The 23,764-nt window shown below is 38.1% G+C and overlaps 1 protein-coding gene and 1 long non-coding RNA gene across 4 annotated transcripts in view; both read right to left on the bottom strand.

Annotated features, from left to right (window-relative positions):
• Positions 1-23,764, bottom strand: part of adgrb3 (adhesion G protein-coupled receptor B3) — a 201,021-nt gene that overhangs the window by 110,417 nt on the left and 66,840 nt on the right. The window lies entirely within an intron of this gene.
• LOC310721115 lies at positions 9,540-17,393 on the bottom strand. The gene is made up of 2 exons (XR_014531928.1): positions 13,551-17,393; positions 9,540-13,454 (listed from the first exon to the last, which is right to left on the bottom strand). It is a non-coding gene; the product is annotated as an uncharacterized lncRNA (long non-coding RNA).

Here is a 23,764-nt window from a genome sequence, read left to right as displayed (position 1 = left end):
TTTATTTTCATTCAAAAATCATCCCTAGAATACATAAATACCAGCTTTACACACTGGTATCCAGACAGTTTGTTTCTCCAAACGTTTCTCCAGCTGAAATACTTTTCCATACGTTTTGGAAAAGTTGCCAAAGCTGTTCTTCACTAGTTTGAGATTTCTTTACGATTGAGTTAAACCCAAAGCAGTTCAATAGGGTTTAGGTGCAGCGATAATTATTTATTTGTTTAGGTGCTGCGATAAATGATTTAATTGAATAATAGTTTCAAATCAGCCACAATATTACAAATGTTATGCTTGTTTGATTAAATGTAAAAATCCTGGAAGTGAAAGAATGCTGTAGTTTGTAAAAGGTGAAGGATATTCGGTGAAATCACTCATATGCTTTTATGTGCACCACAAATATCCTGATTCTCTTTATGGTTATGCTGATTTTCCTCTGCCTTGCTGCTTTAGTCTGATAAATTTGTTGCAGCTTAGCTCGTACTACAGTTTCCATTTTGCACATCCACTCTGCCTAATTTCATCGATTGCCTCAGGGTGTGTGAAATAAGAGTAAAAGAGTGTTTATTTACTAAGAGATGTCGAAGAGTATAATAGGTCCATGGCTCTGCAATTCATTTTCTGCTGTTTACAGAAGACTGCAGTAATGATGCACTATTGGGTGATGGGAAAATAACCTGAGACAATGGCTCTTGACTAGTCTTGCCTCAGGACCCAAGACTATCCTTCAGAATTAAGTTGCACCATGCCAACAGATTTCACTTTATCCCCTTGTAGGTTTACTTTACCAAATGAAGTGTGCAGCAACAGGCTGTGTGTCGCAAGAGCAACAAAACCATGCAAATCTGTATTACATTTCAAACCTCTGAAACAACCTTTACTAAAGACTGTAATTATATTGTAATGTTTCTATAAGATTTAAAGGCCATGCTCGGGTATTAAAGAGATCCAAATTAAAAACATATCAGTAGGGCTGCTAGAAGCATAATTATACTATTCTACCTCATGCATAATGCAATGCCTTACTCCTGATGATGCTTAGGTTAAGTGTAGTTCAAGCTTGTAGTGTTTGCTAATACTTTAGCACACAACACATGCTGAAGAATTTTACTATATCCAGTAAATTTCTTGCTGCAATGCAAAAAGTAAAGGTTGTCATTAGAAAGAAGAGCCTAGGTGTCATGATTAGGGTTGCAAAGAGGCAGAAAATTTTCCAAGTTGGAAATTTACTAGGAATTTATGGGAATTAATTAAAACTTTGGGGAAATGTATATAAACTGCATTATATTCAAACATAAATATAAACATTTAGTTTGGTCATAAGCTGACATGAATGCAAACATAATACAAAATTGACATTTCTGTTTTTAATTTAATTGTTAGTATATCATTGTTGCATCACAGCTTAAACACAGCACAAGTTTGAAACATAAATGTATTTGTTATTTATGTAATTTACATAAATACTCAACAAGAAGGACTTTTTCTAACATTCTTTTGTGTGCAAGAATCAAGAAATGATGTGTGTTATGTTATGGAGAAATGCACAGTGCATATGGGGGGCATGGCCTCAGTAGCCCTGCATAATGATCCTACAAGATTTTTCCCACCAATTTTTTTCAAGTTCCTTGTTATAGGCTAACCTGCAATTTATGGATTTCCATTTTATTCCCAATAATTCCAATATATTTTCTTTAACTCTCATGGCAAGTTTTGAAAATTTCCTTGAAAATTATTGGAATTTTGCAACCCTAATCATAACAAACTGCACTGTGAACATGTGTATGTCAATTAGGGTCTTTTTTTTTTTTTATGGTACCAATGTTTAACAGTAGGTCGTTCCTGCTAACTCATCATACGGAAAAATGCTAGCTGTCCTTCAAAATCCCATCCCAAATGATTTCCAAAAAGACATCTCAAAGCAAGATGCATTAGCGTCATTAAACTAATAAATATGATAGATGAGGTGAATGAAAAACCCGAGTGCTGACAAAATGCAATATTTCTCTCCTATTTGGGTCATAATGCAAGAAAATTGGCTTCAGTGATTGAGGAAAAAGATGTATTATGAGGCGGCCAAATACACTGAAACGAGTAGCACGGCGCACTTCGGAATGTTCATCTCGATTTCTATTCGGTTCATTTTCACTTCATTTATTTCGAAAAGTGAATCCTAGGGAATGCTGTAAAGCGAATAGTAATAGTAATTAAAATAAAAAAAGAAAGAGAGAAAGTAACATTTAAGGGCAAAAAAACCCCATTCCTAATGTATCCTAGGGCTTCTATTAGTCCCTCAACAGCCCTATAATAGCAATTCTCAGTTAGCAGGGTGTCCGTGGTGTCGTGTCTGAATGGACAGGGAATTTGCACACCCACCAAAATGTCACAGCACCTGAAATTCCGGCATAAAAAAAGTAAAACTACATGGTGATGGGCAAGACATCAAGAAACCAAGACTGAAAAACAAATCCTGTTGTTCATATACTTTGGTATAAATACTATTTTTTTTGTTTTTACTGTACAACGATACATTTATTGATGTATATTCTGCATGCATTTATTTCTGTAAAGCTGCTTTGTGACAATGTCCTTCCTTAAAAGCGCTACACAAAAAAAAGTTTGAATGAATTACTTGGACTGTGTCCCAACCACATACTATATAGAACGTACTATATAGACAGAACATTATTCTATTTCGAAATATGCTCTGTGCATTTTCTTAAAAAAGAACAACTTTGCAACATGAGATGAATCCACTGCACTGTTTTTTGTAAATCTTTGAATTTATCTTTGGAATGTGTATGGAATAATCCATAGATGTACCGCTATGATCATTTCCGTCAAAGAACATAAAGCAATAAACCACTGCTCTAACAGAACACCGTGTGAAATGATAAGAATGAACACATTATTTGTTTACAGTCTAAACCTAAAAGTTCTATTTTAAGAGCTTAATGTCACAAATGCATAGAAATTCTAAAGTCCCACATGGTGAATAAATCTATCACTTCAGGTGCCACTTTGTTTACCAAGTCGTGAAGTGAGATTAATCAAGATTAGGAGTCTTGATTGCCATACAAAAGGGACAGAGATTTATCAACCAGAAGCGCTAAAGGTTTTCTGTCATATATAACAGCGATTTTCATGAATTTATCCTCGCACCTCATTCACAAGTCTCTCATGGCCTTTTTTTTTAATCCATTTTAAAAGCAAGGCTTTTTGCATTATTGTTGGAGCCGATAAGCCTGAAAAAAATAGAAATGAAAGAATATATCGAGATGTGTATTATGGCACAACTCTGGTGTGTATTCTTGCTGCTGTTGTTATTCGAACTGCACCATCTGTTACAATTAAAAGTCACACTTCTTTGAGCATCAGATATTATTCAGAGGTAAAAGGTGGGCCAACCTTTGTTCATGGGGCGTATGCTGTCTGTCCACCACCTCTTGCTGGTGCCAAATGCTTTTGCTTCATTTCAGTTCAAAGCCTGCTGTGAGTAACTGATGGTCTGAGCGAGGAGTGGGAGTGTAGGGACCTGGGCCAAACAGCCATAAAAACAATGAACGCATGAATCTATGACGATATATTCAAGACGGTCTTCAGCCATCCGCGCCTTGTTCCAAGTTGGCAGCGGGTGACTTCGAAAGTGGGAGGAAAAATAATTGCAGCAAATCTGATACATAAATTGTCGGTCCCTGTGCACCATGTCTGTATCTCATTCAGCCCAAGGAAATGGTATGAAAGGCCCCAGAGACTGCTGGAGATTTTTACAATAAACAAGTCATGCAGTAATCGCACAAAATCCTGAAGGAATATCAATCACTACATTTTTTTAAATATTTTTTAGCACAAAAACAAACAAAAAAAATTCAGTTCTTCCTCCCTCAACACCTTTCTCTCATGGTCCCCATAAAGACCATGTGGAATGTTGGGAGAGGCAGTGCTTTAGCTCCAGACTGAGTGATGTGTGCAACCCTGCATGAACATAGCCTCTATTCCTGATGCCTGCATCATTTCTTTTGTTTTTGCCACCTCCCTAAACACACGTGTACACGCTTGAGCCACTGCCATTGTCTTACAAAGACCTGTCTGCTCTGTGCATAAAAACAGCTTTCTGAAACTTCTAGAAATGTCAAGAGTAAGCCAAAATAAGCATGTTTATAATATGTTTATTATTTTTAGGGGTGACCCTGAATAGTCGAAGTTTCGATGCGGGTGGTATGTAACGAGGATTATGCCATTTTGGTTAGATGGGGGTGTTCAATGTCTGATTTCATGTAGAACTACCGGTTTTCTTTCAATACATCCCTATTATAATCATGCTGTAAATAAAAATGTGAAAAGAAAGAAGCTTATAATAAATATTTTTAATGTGTGAATAAATCCAACCCCTGTGACAGGGTGAAGTTTCCCATGACCCGTGACCGGCACAGGCGCATTTCGGTGACAGGGATTTATATATTTAACAATGTGTGGAAGATTCTGTAAAGGGTATATCTCCTCTCGGAGAGGTTTATTCTCTCTCTCGGTCGAGTTATACATGCTCCTGAGGCTCCAGTGACCACTGCTCCTGCCCCTCTCCCCTCCGTGGATCTTCCCACTTCGTCCAGGCCTGCCTCTGGATAGTGTTCTCTTCGACTGGAGGCCACTCTGTGCAGCTTGGGACGGTTTCTCATCAACACCTTGGGGGTTTTTATGAAATTGAGGATGGATTGGACTGTAGTTAATGTCAACAGTCTGTTACATCGACTCAGGACTACTTTTCGCTTCTGATCATCATCACTGCACCCCACAACATCGTATATCTGCTATAAATGGACATTCGGTGCAACCCAGATGAGGATGGGTTCCCTCTTGAGTCTGGTTCCTCTCAAGGTTTCTTCCTTATGTCCTTATGAGTTTTTCCTTCACCACAGTCGCCACCGGCTCGCTCATCAGGGACAAACTTACACTTATAAAGAACATATTCACTTTTAATCATCACATTATCTGTGTAAAGCTGCTTTGAGACAATGTTCATTGTGAAAAAGCGCTATACAAATAAAAATGAATTAAATATATTCTGTTTTATATTCTGTAAATTAATTTTTGATTTGCATCTCTGTTTCGCTGTACTTAGAGGCAATTTGGCCAATTTAATTTGATTTGCCACATGTGAAATGCAAATCCTGTCTGCAGTGTGGCCTTTCTGTAGTTAGGTTTATTAATTAAAAATGTTTTTTCTGTACATTTTCTTCTATATCTTTGTGAGAAATTTCGTTTCACAAATGTTTATCTACTTTGACTTTCTTTTCGTCAAAGATCAAAATGCATCGTCAGTTTCTTCTATCACTTGACATGAAGCATTGGTCGCCTTCTTAGAAGGTTTCTGTGTTGTTTGTCCCCCAGTGATTCTGATTAGTGTATGTAAGAGGACACCCCTAATTAGTAGTAGTGTTGATTCATTAGTACACTCTGTATTCAAAGCAACTTAAGTTTGAGTTGGTGAATTTGAAACTAAAAAGGCTTCATGATGTGTTCATGATGGGTTTTATGATATAATACCATTTAGTTCTGATATGAGGCATCCGTAATCTTGGATTTACAAAAAAAAGACATCATATTCCACTCCTTTAGATGGGATTTTTTTCCAAAAGATGGACACCGAAATAATTTGGGCTTCAGCAACAAACGAGAAAAATCTTGTTTCATTGTTCACTGCCTTTTACATTAGATCTTAATTTGGCCTGCTAAAAGAATCCCAGACTCATTTTCATTTTGCTTGTAATTTCTCTCTCACACACACACACATACACACACACACACACACACACACACACACACACACGCACACACACACTTTCCGAAGAGATGCAGTGAAATATGCTCCCAATTTTCATTCCATCTGTGGCTCTAAACTATATAGCAGTCCAACAGAAGCTGAATGTTCCACACATCATTTGTACTCAAAATGTTTTTTTTTTCCACTCTTCGACTTGCTGAGAAATTCTTTATTAACTGTTCTATTTACATTTCAACTTTACTAGCTTTACAGGCAGGTACAGAAGCCCAGGCCTACAGCGAGATTGTAAAAACTGAAAGACAGGACTGTAGATAGTACTGATCATTATTAAATGATTAACCTCAAGCATTTTTATTAGAAACCAATGACAAATTGGTATAAAATATCACCAAATGCATCTATTTACTGTAGCTATGGCATATGTTTTCCCTTCTTGAATGCACCAACTTCAACTCACAAAGAGCTATTAATAAGATAATTAGAGATAATTAATTAGATGTAAAGACGGGTAGAACTTTACTGTTTATATGTTAAAAACTAGAACATTTTAGAATATTGTTCCTCAACATAAAATTGCAAAACAGTTGAATATCTCGTAATTTACAGTACATTATATCATCATATAGACACACATACAGAGCCTCCTAATTTATAGAAAATCTCTTAGTGCTGCTAGATCAGCATATTTCTCCACCCTCATAGAAAATAACAAGCATAATCCTAGATTTTTATTCAGCACGGTAGCAAAATTAACAGGGAATAAAAGCACTGCACTCACATGCACACCATCATTAGGTAGTAAAGATTTCATGAACTTTTTTAATAATAAAATTGAAAACATCAGGCAAAAAATCCAGACGGTTAATATAAATCCAAATTATTTTACAAGTAACCCTGTAGACAGCAGTGTAATTATAACAGACAATCAATTACAAAGTTTTACTCCTATTCACGAGAATGACTTAATTTCATTAATTTCCTCATCAAAATCATCAACCTGCATTCTCGATCCCTTGCCTACAAGTTTCTTTAAACAGATCATTCCAGAGGTAATTGAACCTGTTTTAAAAATAATAAACTCTTCCATTAGCACTGGTTTTGTACCAAAATCCTTCAAACTGGCAGTTATCCACCCCCTTATTAAGAAACCTGACCTTGACCCATGTCAGCTGTCCAACTACAGACCAATATCAAATCTCCCCTTCATAGCCAAAATTTTAGAAAAGGTTGTAGCACAGCAGTTATGCTCACACCTACTTATGAATAATATTTTTGAAATGTATCAGTCAGGATTTCGGCCTCATCATAGCACAGAGACGGCGCTAGTTAAGGTGGTAAATGACCTGTTATTGGCCTCTGATCAGGGTTTTGTCTCCTTACTTGTTTTGCTCGACCTTAGTGCAGCTTTTGACACCATTGATCACACTATACTACTTGCTAGACTTGAGAACGTTGTTGGAATAAAGGGAACGGCTCTCTCTTGGCTCAGGTCTTATTTGACTGATCGCTATCAGTTTGTTGATGTTAATGGTGAGTTCTCCACACTCTCTGAGGTAAAGTTTGGTGTTCCTCAAGGATCTGTCTTAGGCCCTCTGCTTTTCTCTTTATATATGCTGCCTCTTGGAGAAATTATTCATAAACATGGTATTAGATTCCATTGCTATGCTGATGATACACAGCTATATATTTCAGCAAAGCCAGATGAGAGAGATCAGCTTAACAATGTTGAAAAATGTGTAAAGGACATTAGACAGTGGATGCTCGATAACTTTCTTCTGCTAAACTCAGATAAGACGGAAGTACTTTTACTAGGACCACATGCAGCTAGAAGCAAACTTTCCGATTACCTAACATCTCTGGATGGTGTTTCTGTTTCAGCGTGTACGGCTGTCAAAGACCTTGGTGTGATTATTGACTCGAGTCTTTCCTTTGAGGCTCACGTGAATAATATCACCAGGATCGCCTTCTTTCACCTTAGAAATATTGCTAAAATTAGAAATATGATGTCGTTACAGGTTGCAGAAAAACTAGTTCAAGCTTTTGTTACTTCTAGATTAGACTACTGTAACGCTTTACTGTCTGGGTGTGTGAGTAGGTGCATAAATAAGCTTCAGTTAGTTCAGAATGCAGCAGCAAGAGTCCTCACTAGATCTAGGAAATATGACCACATCACCCCTGTATTAATCAGTCTACACTGGCTCCCAATCAAATCTCGCATTGATTATAAAATTCTTCTACTGACATATAAAGCACTTAATGGTCTCGCACCACCGTATCTGAGTGAACTTCTGTACCAGTATGATCCTCCACGCCTACTTAGATCAAGAGGTGCAGGCTATCTGTTGGTTCCTCCAATAATGAAGATTACAGCAGGGGGCAGATCTTTCTCTTATAAACCCCCACAGTTATGGAACAGCCTTCCAATCAGTGTTCGGGACTCAGACACAGTCTCAGTGTTCAAGTCGAGGTTGAAAACATATTTATTCAGTCAAGCCTTTAATCAGTAGATTTTTTCTCAGGTAAAGGCTCAGATCTGGAGGGAACATTGATATAGAGTGTTTGGTGAACTGGGATATTTGTACGCTGTCGTCCCCTCACATTCACGTGTTCACTCAGGTTTGTTGATGGTGGTGTGGTGGGCCGTCTCTTATCCCAGAGATCCCTCATGTCTGTGTTGCCTTCTGGTTCTCCCTTTTAGTTATGCTGCTATAGCGAGTCTTGCCGGAGTCCAAACTGCACAGTGACTTTAACTCTCATGCAACAATAGGTACACTTAATAATCCATATCCTTCTCTTCCTGTCACCCTCTTCTCTCTCTCTCTCTCTCTCTCTCTCTCTCTCTTCTCTCTCTCTCTCTCTCTCTCTCTCTCTCTCTCTCTCTCTCTCTCTCTCTCTCTCTCTCTCTCGGTCGAGTTAAACATGCTCCTGAGGCTCCAGTGACCACTGTTCCTGCCCCTCTCCCCCCCGTGGATCTTCCCACTTCATCCAGGCCTGCCTGGATTGGACTGTAGTTGATGTCAACAGTCTCCTACACTGACTCAGAAATACACTTCGCTTTTGATCATCATCACTGCACCCCGCAACATTGTATACCCGCCACAAATGGACATTCGGTGTAACCCAGATGAGGATGGGTTCCCTCTTGAGTGTGGTTCCTCTCAAGGTTTCTTCCTTATGCCATCTCGGGGAGTTTTTCCTTGCCACAGTCGCCAGTCGCCACCGGCTTGCTCATCAGGGACAAACTTACTCATAAAGAACATATTCATTTTTAATCACCGCATTATCTGTGTAAAGCTGCTTTGAGACAATGTTCATTGTTAAAAGCGCTATACAAATAAAAATGAATTGAATTGAATTGAACATACACACACACACACACACACACACACACACACACACACACACACATATATATATATTAGGGATGTAACGGTACACCAATTTCACGGTTCAGTGCGTTTTTAAGTCATGGTTTAGTTCAATTTTCCTTCTGTTAGGGAAACAAATGCAAAACAAAAATTTGCTTTTTGTTTTTTTCATTAACGCAGTTTATTATTATTAACATAAATTAATTTGAACAGTTTACATTTTTAAAGCAATTTTAAATAAATTGCCTGCTTGGTTGAATAATATTGATTGATATCTAAACAACTAACAGACAAAAACCAAAGCGCTTGCATTAGCCGATAGCCACTTTCTGGTTAGCAGGTAACGCTACGGCGCTAACTCTAGTTTCACTCTAGCTTTTTATCCCCCTGGCGTTGCTGTGTATGTTTTCAAGTTTAATAATAGTAATAAAAAAGTGCGAGGCAGTGATTAAAATCTTGTGGTTCGCTACCTAATGCGTTCCCGAGGAAAGTCAGATTGTAACTATGTTCTGCATGTAAAAATGTGTACCGAAAAACTTCAGTACAAATACTTGTACATTTACACTCATAATATATATATATAGGATGAAAAGTAACGAGGCGGTAAACTTTGGAATTAAGTCTTTTTTTCTAATTCAAATTTATTGGAACAAATTCTAAATTTAATTTATTACATATTAAAATGAGTGTGAATTTCTTTCAAAACCTTCTAAATCTGTGCCTTCAAGTCCACCAGTGTGTGAGGTTTTGTCCTGTACACCTCCTCCTTTGCGTAGTCCCACAGGGAAAAATCAGAGGGAGTGAGATCTGAAAAACTTTAGCAAAAGCGAAGTGTAGCAAAAGACTGTATATATATATATATATACAGTCTTTTGCTACACTTCGCTTTTGCTAAAGTTTTTCACTATGTATATATACACACACAAATACATATACACACATATACACACATATACACACCTACACACACACACACACACACACACACACACACACACACACACACACACACACACACACACTAACACTTTTGCTACACTGCTTCACTGTTTTATCTCTAACCTGGTTTCCAGCTGTGGCTAAACTCTATAACAGAAGTATCTGCTGAATGTGCAGTAAATGCCCTAAAGTCTTTATATTGAATACGTACAGTATGTTTATTTTTTTCTGTGTTATTTCTGCTAAGAACGTTAGGAGGAAAACAGATGAGTAAATTATCATTTTGGTTTCGAACGTTTGCTTTCCCCCCAAGCTACGGCGCATGACTTTTTGTCCCTAATTAGTTCCTCTGCCGTGTTTGCCTAAAATGCAAATCAATTCCGTGCTCAATCTATACACAGGGTTGCTTTTAATTCTAGCACACTCCACACCACCTTTTAAAAATCAGCCTAATAACACAACTCATATAAATCAAAAACATGGTTTCAAAATACAAATAAAGCATTGAACCTAGACTAACAATAAACACAATAATATTGAGTACTATTATGAACATGCTTACTAAAAGCCATTATTGGTTAAAAAGCTATCATTAAAAGTAATTCTTTTAAAAATCTGTTATTATATATATTTTCATATTGTGGCAGATAGTAGAGTTGCTCAATATCACCGCTGTCCTACAATGCTTGTGGACCTTAACAATGATGGAACTGTAATGAATGGACATTCGGTGTTGAGGATGAGGACACGTTCACTTTTGACTCTGGTTCCTCTCAAGGTTTCTTCCTCATGGAGTCTCATGAAGTTTTTCCGTGCCACAGTCACCCCTGGAGCAATCATTTCAAACAAACGTTTATAAGGTACAAAATTATATATATAGATTTTTTTTTTATATAATCACTGCTTCATCTGTTTAAAGCTGCTTTGAGATAATGTCCATTGTTAAAAGTGCTCTACAAATACAAATGAATTGAACTGAATCAGTTTGGACTTTCGATTATACGTTGGACTTTGGATCGGACGCTACAAGTTTAAATCCCAGCACCACCAAGCTGACACATCTGGGCCCTTGAGCGAGGCCCTTAACCCCCAACTGCTCAGCTGTAAGTCGCTCTGAAGGTCATCTGCCAAATTTCATAAATGTATTTGTACAATTCTTTTAGCATTACACGTTTATCAAAAATCATTCATTTCCATTTAGTTTCTGCATTTGTCTTCCAAAATCTGGTTGCTCAGCAAATCAGTGACTGACGTGCAAAATCTCAAAATAACAAATAAATTCCCATTTTATAAAATTTAATCGTATTAATATGTAAAGTAATAGCAGTTTTGTATCTCAGTTTATTTATTTGCAGATCTTGTTTTATATGTACAAACTGCTTGCTTTTTTTGTTCGAGAATATTAAAATTTCTGTACTGTATTATAGCTGATTTGGTTTTTAATATATCTTTTTTATCTAATGACGCAACAAAGAAAAAAAAAATACGCAACATCCATCTGCAGTACCACAATGAACCACCTAGATGGAGCTCTCACATTGTCTAAGCAGCTTCATTTAAAGCCATGTGGGTGCACACATACACGCACGACCGCACGCACGCTCGCACACACACACACACACACACACACACACTCAGGGATCAAGGCCCCTGGTGTTTCTACACTGCCTAGTCTGTGAGATGCTCTGTCCTCTTCCTGAATCTCATCCTGAATAAATCAGATGTTTCAGTTTTCATTTACATCTACAGTTAAATCTAAGTTCATCATCCAGTGGCTCATACAACATCTCAGCATTACACATCACCTATCCAATAATATATCAGTGTAAGTGCTATGCCTGGTCGCCATTAGTTACTAGTATTTCTATCAGTATTCCATAGAAAGCTGTTAAAAACTCATCAAAAAGAAAAATTAATTATGTGTTTTTTCTAGTGCACATATCAAAGTGCACTGCGTTACAAGTCGGGAGCCTTCTGCTCAAGCGCTCAGTAGGAATTGTAAAATAAACAGGAATAGCATTCGGATGCTTGTCATTGGCTGCCAGTTTCTGTTGAAAGCAGGAACAAATATGAAAGGAAACATGTCTGTTGCCATAGTGATAATGACTGCGCCATAACTTTCAGAGTTTACTTTCTGTCTCGTGAATGCAAATGTGTCATCGCTGTAATATGGGCTTCAACTGTGTGAAAATAAATAGTGATCCACATTGAATTCTGGTATTTCAACTGCAATACTAAAATAACCGGTGGAGATTGGATGGAGACGGCGAATGTTTGATGACCTGAGTAACGATGCAGCAGTAGGATGAACGATTTGTCTGTGGCATCCAGGGATTTTGTTATATAAGCAGTTTATGTAAGCTGTTTCATTGTGTTTAATCAGGGACTAAAGCACAGTGATGACATGATACCTTTATTTCACCATCTCTTAAAGTGACCATGGCCAAGAAACAATCTTTGCTCCCACACAGTCTATGATGCCACGACATTACATGACCAGCAGAAAGGTCTCTGAGCCCAGACGCTGTTTTTGTGTTTTCAGTCAGACAGACGTCTTCTACTGATCTTTGATCCAACTTTTTAAAAGGATACCAGTAACGATTTTGAAACTCCCCCCTGAAATCACAGGGATCCCGATCAAAGGGAAACAAGTGGTCTCACTGGTTTAAATGAGGCAACAATGAACCCTTTTTCTTCGATGTTTTTTTTTGTGTGTGTTTTTTTAAACACAAGGACCTCGTCTCTACATGGGGTGAGCACATAACTTGCTGTTACTCATCAAAAATAGATGTTTATGAGTCACTTAGTCAGGAGTCATTGTCCAACTGAGACATTACGTATACAATATGTGCTTTATGGCAGAAATGACCAGTTGGCTGATGCATTGGTGTCACAGTATGGTTTCGCTTTATTGATCTCGACATCGATGAAGTAATTCAATGTATATGGTATAGATGGTAAGATTCACCATTTCTCAGTGGTGCATCAGCATAAAAGTTAATGATGTGATGCATCGAAAAAGATCGGCATTTGTACCGCGATGCGTCGTGTTGAACCTATTCGCATCGACCAACAATTTGTGAGGGATATTTTATATGCAGATTGATTTCTCATCGCCGAACTGTTTCTCGAGCGCGTTCTCTCAGCACCGCTGCTGCTACGTGAATATGACGTCGCAACACTAGAGACAGAGGCGTGTCCTGAGAGCCACATAATACAGATTAACATGGCAGAGGTACAGCTGTAACTTCTTGCACACAGGACAGGAAAAGAACATCTGGTTTTAATCAATCTATTTTAATTTTTTTTTTTTTTGCACTACAAAGCCGTTCGTGAAAGAGACATGCGTGAGAAGTCCGAAGACACTCAAGTACATTTATGATTGTCTGAACCAAAGAAATGAAAGTGAACTCATATTGAGTTGCAGAGAATCATGCTATTTTCATTGCATCGTATTGCACTAAATCAAATTGTGTTGAATGGAATCAAAGTTGGATCGCACTGCACCGTCATAGGGGTGAATCGTGTCTCATCGGAAACTGCTTCATATGTATCTTTATTGTATTGTATCGTTGGCTGTGCATAAAGATGCAAATCCCTAATAATACAGTATATAGGAAGTGATTATAATTTCAGCTGTCTAGCAAGTGATTAAATACACATAGTAATAGAAAAAAAATGGGTTTTCCAATAAGTATGCTTATATTACCATGCTAAAGTCACATGACTATGAGTAAATAAGGCTCTATAGGCCAGTGTCATAGTAAATAGTTTATTAAAACTAAAATACATTACAAAAACAACATGTAAGAAGAGATTAAATGGGTGAAAGTCTGCCTGTTTAAAACATAATTATATTATTATATTATTATTATAAATATATATTACCAGGCCTTAAAAACTAATATTCAATAAAAACTCATTTCTCTGAAGGCAACAGTTTTTATCTTATTAACTTTATATTAAAAGCTTTATGAACACAATGGCCATGATGCACACTATTTTTTTTATTATCCATCCATATTGTATTCGGGTCAGTTTTCATTTCAGCTTTACATTCTTCCATGAATCTGTTAGAGATCAAATCTACAGTAGCTGTAGCAAAAAAGAAAAAAAGAAAAAAAAAGATTTATCATTATTTATTTATTTATTTAATTATTTCAATATAGTTTCCACTTCAAGTGTGACATCATTTGATTCGGTTCTTATCTATCGATCTCTCTGTGTGTGCAAACACAAAAACACTCAGTCCTGAGGTGTAAAAAAAAAAAAAAAAAAAACATGTTCCAGTTGCAAAAACCATTCGCTTGATACATCGGCATGCGTGAGCATGTGGTTGTACATGTGAGCGAACGGTAATTATTTCATTAATTCACTATTTTATGCAATCAAAGTGCCTGTCGCAGAAAAGTGCTAAGGAAAGCAGTGCAGCTCTGTGTTGAGAAATCTTGGCACGAACAGATATACTACTCAGTCCTTTCAAGCTTATAATGTGGTTGAATGGTCACTGCCAAGCCCAGCGACTCCATGCCAAGCACTGCATCTGTCGAGTGAAAACCACTTTTGATTTTTTTTTTTTTGCACCTTTGCAACTGCATCCAAGCCCAAAAAGCGTTCGGTATATATCTCAGAGTGGTCGATCGGCCAAAATATAACTAGAGGTCTTCAGAAGCAGTGGGTCTTACATAATTAGACAGAGACAAAAAGGTAGAGAAATATATTCAGGAGAGTGATGAGGGAGAGAGGGTATGGAAGCGAGAAAGAGACAGATAGATAGAGGGTGAGATACAGTAGAAATACAGGCTTTTTAAGGAAAAACTGACTTGCCTTGCCAGAAAAAAGTCTTAACAGTCAGACATTATTACAATAACACAACCTTCTAGCTATTTGCAGATAGGGCTGTAATAATTAATTATGTCATGCACTTTTATTTTATTTTATAGCAGCCATGTCATACTTTAAGCAAGCTAAAATCAACTCCTCCAGTCTGCCATCCTTCAAAATGAGAACATTCTGTCAGATGCAAGAGCCAGACATGGTGAAAAAAAAAATCCCAGTGTGTTTTAACTCATAGGCAGCGCTTATGTTAACATCAGTGTTCATGATTTACAGACACACTGAAGACAGAACATCAAATGCGCTGGCTAAGTGTTTATCCGGCCCCAACGTGTTTATACCAGCGCTGATAAATTCTAAAGTATATCAATTCAATTGATTTTCAAGTTCACATCAACATACATCATATCAACGAACATGTCAGTGTCAATATATAAACTGCCAAGATCTCAATATGGTTCCTCTTCTTGCAAAACATTTGAATTCTCATTCTAAATGAAAGTTTGGTCCTAAGTAGACCAGTTAGCATTTTTTTTTAAACATGTCCCCATTTATAAATCTGTTAAAAGAGAAAGAGCAGATAAATACCATTGAGGGAATATTTTCGCACTGTTGCTGAATTTTCTCACCTCAAACACCTTAAAATAGTCTTAATATTTCCATAGATATCATAAGAAAATGGGTTGGAAAAAAAATAGTTGCAACCAAAATATCTATAAATATATAAATAATAGGAATAGTGGAACAGGCTTTTGATGTTACAGCATTTTTGAGTTTAAACCAAATGCCTTTTTTGAACAACAATACACGAAAGCTGTCATTAAAATAATTTCGCCATCACAACAGCCGTCAATCTTGATTTAATATCTCTGCAGTTGATTTTCTACACTTAAGTTCATTTACACAGTTACTGTTATAAGTATAGCCTCAGTCTAACACACCTCAGGGTTGTTATTTTTTTTTCACATAAAGGTTGTGATTTTGATTTACGATCGTGAAGAAAAAAAAAGCAAATTAAACATTGTGCGTGCAGCTTGGAGGAACTTCGGCCAGAGGGAGGACAATATTAATCAAATTCAGTTTATTTTTATTTGCATAGTTCTTTAGATAATTGAGATTTTTACAAAGCAGCTTCACAGAGACAAGATACAGCTCCATAGCAAGCGGGAAACTTTCCCAATGTCGATGATAAAGATCGGAAAATAAATATTGAATGGAGCAAGGATTGAGAAGAGAGTAAACTATTCCTGTCTGTTCAATTCTTTTGAGGTTAAAAGTGTATAATTTGTTACTGTACTTAAGTAGAGTTTTCTGGTATCAGTACTTTACTTCACTTTCAATTTTTCTTTATATATTACTTTTAAATTTTTTACACAAATATCTGTACTTTCTACTTCTTACATTTTTAAACCAGACTCGTTACTTTAGTTTTAATCTATTTGATGACATAATCAATATTTTTTCTTCCCATCTTCTCATCAATTTCTTGTCATTGTGGAAGGCAGAAGGCAACAAGAAATATGGGGTTAACGTGGATGAGACAGAGGTAGTCAGCTATAAACATGAGTGAGAACAGAAACATTCCTGATCACCTGATCATCACCATCTTTTCTCTGTTTGTGTTCTATATGGTGGCTGTTCAGCCTGAACACTTCCAAATTAATTTTGTATTATAAACTAATATAATGTGAGGTCCAGTCACCTGTGTGACACTAAAACAGGTAGTAGAAATGACTACTTTTTACTTAAGTACATGTCAGAGCCTTCTTTATTTTAACTTCTTTATTTTAACTTGTGAGAAAAAGTGTAGTCAGAACTTCACCCCAATGAGCAGTGTTTTGAACTCTTCAACTTCAATTTACACCAGTGATGGTTCATTCGTTCATTTGGATGGGTCTTTAATGTGACTCAGAAGAACGAGTCATCCTAAAGAGTAATTGTTCATTTTCTTCTGGACTTGCATGAGCAAAGCATTGTGAAATCTCTGTAGGTACAGGAAACATTCGTTCCTATATCAGTTGACTCCCATATACTCTAATCAATGCAATAGATCAGGTTTTTTTTTGTTATATCATGTGATAAAAGAACTACAAAGTGGACCAGAAGATATGAGATTGTGTTTGGCATAATTTGTGCTTAGCTGCATTGTCGTATATAAATTATTGGAACTTTAGTCAAAGTTGGTGTATGTAGATGTGTTTTGGGATCTGCTTATTGGAAATGTAACAATTTATCAAAGGGAAAAAAGGTTTGTTCATTTTGATGACCGTAATTGAAAGAACCAAGTCACTAAAATAATCAGATTTTCCAAACACTAATTGACACACATTTAAAGCAAAATAAAAGAAAAAATACTTTAAAATACAGTAATTATAATGTAAACATTTAAGTTTTATTATTATATTTATATTACGTTTTTTTTTCCTTCTGAGTTTTGGCACATTTTTAAGGGAGACAGGGCTCAAGAGAAGATTCACGTTAACCTCAAAACATCTGACAATTTTGTATGAAAATAAGTGTAATAATTTGTAGAAATACTCAGTGATGGACCAGTGAACATACCATAAAATCTTTTAAACTACTACAAATATTTTTTGGCAGCAACTACAGTAACTTTTAAAGATGGTAAAAGAAAGGATAACTGGTGAACAAGCGAAGGGGTCATGGTCCTTTAAGGCTCACTGATGTGCCTGGTAAATAAGGGCTAGCATATCTGGTCCATACCACAGAAGAGCTACTGCAGCACAAACTGCTGAACAAGTAAATGCTGGCAAAACTCAGTGCATTACAGCTTGCTGCATAGATGGCTGCAGACGCTCCGAGTGCCAAGGCAGACCTTTGTACACCGCATAAGGTGCCTAGAATGAGCATTTAAGCATCAGAGTATCAGAACTAGAGGGTGGAGCAATGGAAGAAGGTGGTCTGGTCTGGTAAAACATTTTCTTTTTAATGATGTGGACGGCCAGGTTTGTATGCTTTGGGAAGAGATGGCACCAGGATGAACTATGGTCAATGTGAAGCTCTGGGAAACCGACGGTCCTGGCATTTATGTTATGATGCTATTTTGACATCTACCTCCAAAGCGTTGTTGCAGACCATGTTACACATACTCATAGCAATAATACTTCCTAATGATACTGGCCTCTTTTGGCAGGATAATGTTCCCTGCAACACTGCAAAAATTTTAATGATTTGAGAAAGATGGCGCTGCATTAATGGTGTTGACTTGGGATCCAAATTTCTCAGATCTTAATCCAGTCGAGCATCTGTGGGATGTACTGGACAAACAAATCTGATCCACAGAGCCTCACACCTCACAACGTACAAGATTTAAATGACTAATAACTTGGTGCCAGTTTCTACAGCACACCCTTAGAGTCCAGGCCTTAATGGGTCAGAACTTTTATGGTATCAGAAGGTGACCTACATAATATGTACTAGGTGGTTTTATTGATATGGTTAATTGGTGTATACTAAAGTATACCAAAGCAGTAGACAAGTATATAGTAAACATTAGTAAAAAATATTTATTATAGAATTGCAAAGTGATGTTTTTCACCATTTCACCGCAAAGTTTCAGGTAGCCAGCAACATTTTTGTATGAAGGAGAATAAAAAAAGGCCTACAACATAGTCAAGTCTAACAAATTTTCAATTACTTATAATGGTCTTCAATTTTTATCATAAAAGTCGTCTTTGTAAAATGTTTTATAACTTTTCTTTTTCTCACTTCTTTTCAATCCACCACCATTAGAAACATTTGAGGAAAATCTGTTCAGCACCCTCCCACCAGTTCATCAAATAAAGAAATACAAAACAGTTTACCAGATGCAAGCATCATACGCATTCTCAACATCTGTCCATTAATGAGATTGAAATTGGCAGCTAAACGTGTCACATACAAACTGCAGCACATGTAATTGCATGTTAATTGATTGAATCGATCTGCTCCTAAATCAAGACGTTCTGTTTGATTTTACAACATCATCGCTCCACAGCCTTGTCATAAAAACCCTATAGCTAAATGACTGGTTTTTATGGGTGTTTTTTTTTTTTTGGTGTCTGTACACTCTTTTGATGGACTCAAATCTGACTGCCTGATTGAGATGCACTTTTCCGAATTCAATTTGCATAAAAATGTGACCCACAGGTGTCAACGTGTCTGCCAAATCTAGATAGGATATGAGCTAGAAATAAATAAATAAACCCATGCTATTATGTTCAGTAGATTCGGTTGAATAGAGATAGACATTTTCTTTTTCTAAATTACCTATTATATTGACAGTTCTCTATTGTGTGGCATTGATAGTTTCCACCTTTTCTGTATCACGTGTATCTCAACACCAACAATCCGAGAACTGATCTGGCTTCTGCTTGTAATGTTCATTTCTGATGCATGGCCTTATTCATAGACATATATAAAAATGGTTATTTGAGGTTATCACAGTAGCCTTCCAGTTAGCCTAAACCAGCCTGGTCATATGTCAGCACTTACTATTATCCATGGTTCTCTTGAGATTTGTGTCCATAAAATTCCTTGGAGGTCAGTATTTTCTGAAATATTCAGACCAGCCTGTCTGGTACCAACAATCTTACTTTGCTCAAAGTGACTGAGATCAAATTTAAACCCTGATTATGATGTTTTTATGTGAGCATTAATGGAAGCTGTTTTTATGCATAGGACCACTGCTGCATGTCTGGCAGATTGGAGGAAATAGTATTCATACATTAATTCCTATTAAAGTGAACAATTAGTATGTGCATTTACATTTAAAAGCTTTAATACGCCATAGTATCTCTATACAAATGAGAAAAGTATTAAACCTGCACCCTGTTCGCACATAAGCCTAAAACAAAGTCATGCACAGAGTGCAGGAATAAAGAGATCAGGGTATGGCAATAATAATAAAAGAATGAAATATTCGCAAACAGTTAAACACCAACTTCACTAGGTTACGTACGCTGAGGAAACGAGAGCTGCGTCGAAAATGCTTTTTGCGATGTCGCGCAAACCAGAAAGCTACAAAATTGTAGTGGGATGGCATCGACATCAGCTTCTGAAAAAGGAGAAGGTAAGCGCTGCAGGTATGTAGGGATTATGGCCCTTGGATGCAGCTTCGTTCCCTCAGGGAACTAGGGTTACATACATAACCTAGTGGCCTTCCCTTTCAGGAACTCGAGCTGTGTTGAAAACGTTATGGGAATGAGTGTTCAATCACGCCATACTGACTAGTTCCTGCCTAGTGTGTCTGAGCACATGAGCACATCCGGCATGCAGGACAGAGAAGCCAGAAGTGGCTCTGTTGTCGAGGTCGTAAAACCTGACAAAGGTTAGCGGGGTGGACCAGCCTGCAGCGTTACAAATGTCCTAGAGCAAAACTCCAGCGGACCAGGCTTTAGAGGCTACTATACCCCGGGTGAAATGAGCCTTAACTCCGAAAGGAGTGGGAAGACAGAGGACTTATAACATAGACAAATAGCATCCACAATCCATCTACTGAGCATCTGCTTAGCCGGGAAACCTTTCCTTTGAGGGCCATAGCAGACAAACAGCTGCTCCGACTTCCTCCACGAACTCATCCTCGCAGTCACACAGTCGATTTTGCTTTTCCTGGTTAGGGGCTAGAAAAGGAGGAGGGCAGAATGCCTGCAAAATAACAGGTCGTGAAAAAGCCGGTTTAGGGTAAAGAATAGCACTAGCCATGCCAGGGCAAACTCCAGGAGAGACGGGGCCATGGAAAGAGCCTATAGGTCCCCGACCTGCTTAAGGGAGGAAATTGCCAGCGGAAAAGCGGTCTTAACTGACAGATACCTAAGGGCCACCTCGGCCAAGGGCTCAAATGGGGGCTGAGATAGAGCACAACAGCACAACAGCCACAACAGCCAAGTCCCACACAAGCACTCTGGGTCGTGTTCTGGGCGCGTAGAAAATGTGTTTCCCCAGTGACTGCCCCACTAGTGGGGTACAGTAAGCCGCGATTGCGGACACGTAAACCTTCAGGATTCAAGAAGCCAATCCTGTGGCAAACTGTTCCTGCAGGAACTTCAGAACTAAACCAACCGGGCAGTTAACTGGGTCCAACTGGTGGTGCTTACATCACGTGGTGAACAGATGCCATTTAGTGGCATACAACCTTCTCATGGAGGGAGCTCTGGAATGGAGAATGGTCTCTACTACCTCAGTAGAGAGACCAGATGCTAGGAACTGCACTCCCTAAGGGGCCATAGCCACAGCTTCCATAACTCTGGGTGAGGGTGAACCAGGGTTCCTACTGCCTGTGAGAGGAGATCTCTCCTGGGAGAAATTCCCAAGGAGGTCCCTAGAGGAGGGACAGCAGGTCCGTAATTACGGTCTGCCCGGCCAACAAGGTGCCACGACGAGCTCCTTCCTGGTGGATTCTCTCCGGAACTTCCAGGAGCAGCGCGATAGGGGGAAAGGTGTACCAGGCCTAATGGGGCTGGGTGAAAGAGAAAGATCCAGAGGGGACAGTGCGAAGTCTCTCAAATCAAGGATGGTGTCAAGGAGGTATGGGCACCGTATAATTAGCTGTGTTCTGCCGCTGCACGACTGCCTGTTTGTTCGAGGAGAGGACCACCGTCAGGTTGACCGACCCCTTCAATTTGGGCTTTCTGCTTTTGGGCTTTGTGCTGACCGGCCGTGCCCGGGCTTTGGCTGTGCCCGCCAAACAGCTCCATAAGAGCGGCAGGGAAGTACCACTGAAACGCCGCCATTGGTCTCTTGAACCTGTCGGCGATCGCCCTTACCTACAGTGTCGCCTAAACAGGCCAGGAGGAGCCAGTATGGCATCCAGAAGAAAAGCTCTCTATAAAATAGCTTATAGCTATATATAATATTCTATTATAAATAGAATAGCTCTCTCTAGAAAATTCTCCCTATACGGCGCTCCGCGTTACATGCGCCGGAGGAAGAAACCGCCACAGGGATTATGCCCCTTTGACGCAGCTGAAGCAAGTGCTTGGCCCAGCAAGAGAGGCTGGAGAGGACTCATCCGTGTCCATGCTTCTGCTAGGTCGGCCTGCGAGGCCCGTGACCTTTGGTGCCGCTGCGCTTTGGGAGCGCAAAGCCACACGGCTAAAAATGCTAACAGTTGACTCCCTCAAGAGCCGATTAAGCATCCTCCTAATGCTCCTAAAGCTCCCCCCAGCCCCCTTTACCAGAATGAAGCGTGGCAAGAAGGAACACGGAGTCATAATTCTGCTTGCATTTAAAGCTCATGGCTGCACAGATTCACACAAAAACCTGAACAACAGGAGCTGATGTCTAAGCTAATTTTTTTAATGGGATACTGAAATAACTGTCTTGCATAAGTATTCAACCCACACACACTAATATTTGATATAGCCACCTTTTGCTGCAATAACAGCTTAAAGTCTTTTGGGAAATAAATGTCTCAGCTTTGCACAAAGATTTGGCCCATTGTTCCTGGAGATTTTCTCCAGGTTGGTCAGGTTGGTCGTGTGATGTTTGGAAACTGCAATTTTAAATAGTAACAGATTCTCAAACTAGATTAAGATCATGCTTTGAGCCACTGAATGCCTTTTGAGCCACATCAATGTAGCGTTGGCCTTGTGCATGGGACCAGTGTCCTTCTGATTTACCTCTTAGGCTTCGTTTATTTTTTTTTGGCAGACTGCAGTAGGTTCTCTTGCAGTATTTTAATATATTTTGCACCATCCATTCTTTTTTCTTGTTCATTAGAAGTATCCAGCATGATTCTCTCACCAAAGGGTTAGGTTTGCACTAAATATAATGCTTTGAGTTTTTGCCAAAAAGCTTCATCCTTTTCCACAAAACCTTTTCCATGCTTTTTGGCACAATCCAGATGTGCTTTTACATGGTGCTTTTTGAGTAATGACTTCTTTCCTGACAGCCTCCCATATAAGTCAGTCTTATGCAGTGCTCTTGATATGGTTGACTTGTGCACCATTACTGCACTCCCAGCCACTAAACTCCCAGGCACTGGTAGCTGCTTTAAAGTGATTTTTAGGGGCGGATATTTCTTCGCAGCACCAGAGTAGTAGGATGCAGCTTCACATCCTGATTATTGATCCAAATGTGCTCACTGAGATATCCAAACACCTGGTTATTAAGTTGTGTGCTTTTCACAATCTATGCATTTGTGTACTTTTTCTCTAACTTCTCTAGAATGCTCTCCAGTCTTCATTTTTTTTTCTTTTTCAGATACCCAGTCTGACCAATGAGCCTTAAACAATTGAGTTTTTTTTTATCCAGAAAACGTGACAGAAACCTTAACGATTCACAGTTGGAAACCATTGATGAGGTAATTGTGTCTTTGTCAGGGCAATTCCTTTTATTGGTGTAAACTTCCACAGTACAGGGGTTGAATACTTATAAAAGCAAGATATTTTAGCTTTTTATTCTTCAAAAATATGAATCCATTGGCATCTTACAATCATTCATTTTGAGTTTCAGTTAATTAAATAAAATATTAAATAAAATGAAATTTCAATGTACTAATTCTAATTAGGAAATGAGAGAATTTTTGAGAAATGAGAGAACTATCAAAACAAATTTCGCATATTTATTTAAATATTAATTTATATATAGTACCTATATATATAAAATACTGTATGCCAATCTATTGGGATTTAATCTATTGGGAAAGCCAACTTCACTCCTACAAAACATAAATCAATCTCCATTTGCCAACAACTTTATCTTGTGTTTCATTTTTCTCCTTTTTACAACCACATATAACTAGTAACTGTATCTTTGATATTGACCTAAATGGTGCCCTATGACTTGCATAGTAAGATTCAGACAATAGAAAGAAAAAAAAAGAATTGCTTGAAAAAAA

This window comes from Silurus aristotelis (genome assembly GCF_946808225.1).
Source record: "Silurus aristotelis genome assembly, chromosome: 27".
In the NCBI taxonomy this organism is placed as follows: Eukaryota; Metazoa; Chordata; class Actinopteri; order Siluriformes; family Siluridae; genus Silurus; species Silurus aristotelis.
This window is presented reverse-complemented; position numbering and strand designations above follow the sequence as displayed.